Raw genomic sequence first — 4,452 nt, 5'->3', positions numbered from 1 at the left:
TGGGCTGATGTGCGGAACGATGGGATTTATCAACACTTTCGCTTTTGGCACTTTCAACGTTTACCACTTTTAGTCCTCAAATAATTATTTTTTCCAGGCGCGGGGCTTCGAACGTGTGCCCTAGTTGGCCATCCATAATGCCGGCTCTCGTCTTCCCAGTCTGATAGCAAATGCCTGTGGACGCCATGTGATGTCCTTTAATTTAAAATTTTCACGACCGATTCGTATGTTAGTAAATGATGTGTACAGCCACGGACAAAATATTTATTACTGACTCGTTCCCTATTATAGTATTAGGTAAAATAAAGGTAAAGTTCCTCGCGTGCCATGAAGGCACATTTAGGGGATGTAAGCGTACCAAGGTGTGGGCTTAGCACCACGCTCCTACCGCCTTTACGCCCCCCTAGGAACCCAATGATTTGAGGTTGGGTGAGCCCCAGAGCCGCTTTATGTGGGGGACCAGAGGAAAGGAATGTTAGCTATGTATATATCATAATTGTCGCATGATTTACTGCCACTACTCCGTCTCGGTTATCTGTGGAGCAAACGAACGAAAACTGTCCCTGCGCAAGTAGTAACGCGAGACGGCTCGATCAATGAACACGTGAGAGGATATGGGATTGCCTGTAGGGGACGACTTCAGTAATCAACCTTCCCAGCACCGTGTATTGCTTCGCTCTGCTCAATCTCCTGCTACGCACGACATTGCTCCAGAGATAGGCGGGACAGAGTATAAATGTCAACCTCTCTTCTACGTTACACTGTGGATCGTATTTTGCAGACTAACGAGGCTATGGCGTCTGTACTCATGTCCAGTATAATCCCCGTGAACCTTGTTTTGTGAACTGCCCATGTGTTTTTGCGACTGTCCTTTCATCTACCTCATCTTTTCACAATTCATCTTCATGTAAGCGATTAGCCAAATGTGGAAGAAAACCTAAGTCAAATAAAACAAATCAATGAAATCAATTAATCTAAAATGCTAATGAAGTATAGTCTTATGTTCAATTCCTTCTTAATTGAAAGGGATAAGAAAAAATACCCCTTATAGAGCGAAGTACACAGTGAGCAGTTGAAAGACATGAGCAGGAAGACACAATGAAGGGAAGGGACGTTTAAATGGGTGAAATAAGGAAGGATATATTACGATTCGCACAGGGAAGATAGGAATGATAGCCAAGCGGCATTACAACAGGTGACGACATGGAGTAACTTCCTACTCTTTGTTAGATTGGAGTGGATAGAGGGAAATTTAATCAGAAGATTTGGCGAATCGATTATCTGTTTGCGACCATGCTTGTGTGTGAAAGCAAGGATTGGGGGGCGGTAAATATTATACAAGCAGAGATAAATCATAAACTTTATATCTGCACACCCTAATTTATCAAAATTTGACTGCTGCTCACCCGGTCAATATTTTCTGGCGCCGCCCCTTCGTCAGTATCAAGTTTGTCGACGTCCTTCTCGACGTGTGAGACCCTGTCGACCATTTTCGCAATTGTTCCATTCATTAATCTCACTTTCTTCACGATTGTCTCGTTCGAAACCCTTACCATTTCCAGTATTTCCCGAATTTCACTTAGTTCACTTTGGTCCGGAGCGGGGTGATATGTGCCAAGGTATAAATTACATCTCTTCCACAAACCAAACTCTACTGTCTGCATAAAGTTTACTATAAATAATCAACGTTTTTAGTGTTGAATTCAAGCTGTATATTAATACATACAAGTATTTATGCTACATTACTTAAATAAAGCAACTTTTATGGTTTTGCGAATGTAGTAGTTAATTAGGAAAATAGTCTCGGACGCTAATTTCATGGGAGAAAGTTCTTCAATTTTTGGCCCCCTCCCCCAAAGTTAGGCTCCAAGTTACGCCCATGTCCACCACTGTTCCGAAGTCAGTTCTGTCTGAAATTTTATAGGTGTCATAAGCCTTTCTCTTTTACTTAATAACTGAAAATTTGGGGGCACGAGAGCCCCCCTTGCCTCGCCAAGTTACGCCTATGAATTACAGTATTTTAATGTAATTAAATTAAATGTAATATTTCGCATGATTTTTTTCCAGGGAGGGGCAAGCAAAGTATTTTTTTTTCAGGGGTGGCAAAGGAGTGATATTTTTCTCCATAATAGTGATACCCCCTGAAGAAACACTATTTCAGTCCGAAATTAACATGTACCTTCAACGAATTTACAATAAATAACATAAGTTACTGTGACCGAAATGATATATCTTTTGGTGGACATTCATTTTCCAGGGGGGTGTGGCCTCCGTTGCCCCCCTTCCGGACGTTCATGGTGACATCGCATGATATTTAATCTGATTTGAACGGGGTGAATGTAATTACAGAATCGCTCACCAGATGTCACATCCAGCTGGAATATACACCTAGAAAAATGTTCCCGCTAGATGGCAGGAGTAATGAAATGATTTTTCTCTTGAATCAAAAGTAAGTTAAACTATCTGTGAATTCCAAATTTTCCTAAAAATTAGCCTTGTAGTGTGTATTAATGATATTGTTAAACGTTTAATGTAATAAATGTAATTTTTAGTCAAGTGTAGCATAAATACTTGAAGTAACGCAAGGTGCCGCGTGTAGTTACTTTAGACGAGTTAGTTAGGGTCGGGCGTTTCGTGCTTTCGGCATACTTACCTGGCGTAGGGGTTACCGTGATCAGCAAGGCGGTTCCCCCGGGGCGAGGCTCTTCCATTGCACTTCGGTTGGGCTGACCCCTGCGAATATCCCAAACGTGGATATCTCGGGCGCGCAATTTTTGGTAGTAGGGACTGCGTTCGCGCCGTCCCTTATAATTATAATTGAAACAGAATATTCACACAAAAAATCATCAAGAGAGTAGAGACAACTTATCGAACTTGAACGAGAACATTGGTTTCCGTATACAAATACCATGCCTGAATGTGTTGCTAGATTCTACCGTCATATCAAATGAATATTGTTTGGTTGGTTTATAGATTTTTCTTTTGTTTAAACGTTGCCTACATCGTTAGGTTAGCAGCAATGGTGAGATAGAGAGAACATCAAGGAAACGCCAATTTCCTTCATTTAATAAATATGCACACAACATAACAATTTAACCTTACCAGATTCGTTTTACGTACCTGTCAATGACGGCGCCGTCTTGACCAATGGGTGGTAGCCACATCTTCGAACAAAAATGTACTTCATATTGACAGTTATTACCTGAAACAAACAACAATTAGAAGTTTTAATATTGGTGTATAATCAAATTATGCAATTTCTGTGTTCCGTTGCAAATGTTAAATTTTAGGTTCAGAGCACCTTGATCCAGGGGTTATAGTTGAACGCGTTTCGAAACCAGAGGTCCTGGGTCAGAAGCTTACAAGGTTCTCACAATATTCTACACACACATTATTTTTAATCGTTTCCAGTAACATTCCTTTCTCTCATTATAGAAGTTTGACGCTGTATAGTGGATTTACATTGTTTCGTATGAAGTAATAATTTTCACTTCATGGTATAATTAAACGAACAATGTAGATTATTATTTTTGATTGATATATTTGAAAAGGATTTATGTAGTTCTTCGTCCAGAATATGATTTCAGTAGTTGTTTTATGTGTTTGAGCACATTTATGTCAAAACAATCCCCAGCCTCCTATAAACTAGTATAAACCGTACAAAATGAAGACTAAAATTGGTATACGCTGTAAGTGCCAAAATAATTCAAACCCCGTTTTCCACGTTAAACTGTGTAATGTGCCATGCTTTATAATGTGGTAAACGTGAAAAGTGGCTGGTAGCCTTCTAAGTAGTTCAAAGTGCGTGAAAAGAGGCCACTAGTGTGAACGTTCTTATGGGCTGATGTGCGGAACGATGGGATTTATCAATACTTTCGCTTTTGGCACTTACAACGTTTACCACTTTTAGTCCTCAAATAATTATTTTTTCCAGGCGCGGGGCTTCGAACGTGTGCCCTAGTTGGCCATCCATAATGCCGGCTCTCGTCTTCCCAGTCTGATAGCAAATGCCTGTGGACGCCATGTGATGTCCTTTAATTTAAAATTTTCACGACCGATTCGTATGTTAGTAAATGATGTGTACAGCCACGGACAAAATATTTATTACTGACTCGTTCCCTATTATAGTATTAGGTAAAATAAAGGTAAAGTTCCTCGCGTGCCATGAAGGCACATTTAGGGGATGTAAGCGTACCAAGGTGTGGGCTTAGCACCACGCTCCTACCGCCTTTACGCCCCCCTAGGAACCCAATGATTTGAGGTTGGGTGAGCCCCAGAGCCGCTTTATGTGGGGGACCAGAGGAAAGGAATGTTAGCTATGTATATATCATAATTGTCGCATGATTTACTGCCACTACTCCGTCTCGGTTATCTGTGGAGCAAACGAACGAAAACTGTCCCTGCGCAAGTAGTAACGCGAGACGGCTCGATCAATGAACACGTGAGAGGATA

At 40.9% G+C, this 4,452-nt stretch overlaps 1 non-coding gene across 1 annotated transcript; it reads left to right on the top strand.

Moving 5' to 3' along the window:
- Positions 1 to 2,645: 2,645 nt before the first annotated feature.
- On the top strand, positions 2,646 to 2,807 carry LOC145994501 (U1 spliceosomal RNA). The gene has a single exon (XR_014442366.1). It is a non-coding gene; the product is annotated as a U1 spliceosomal RNA (small nuclear RNA).
- Positions 2,808 to 4,452: the final 1,645 nt, after the last annotated feature.

The sequence above is a fragment of the Lepisma saccharinum genome, chromosome 10 (genome assembly GCF_977018435.1).
Source record: "Lepisma saccharinum chromosome 10, izLepSacc3.1, whole genome shotgun sequence".
Classification (NCBI taxonomy): domain Eukaryota; kingdom Metazoa; phylum Arthropoda; class Insecta; order Zygentoma; family Lepismatidae; genus Lepisma; species Lepisma saccharinum.
This window is presented reverse-complemented; position numbering and strand designations above follow the sequence as displayed.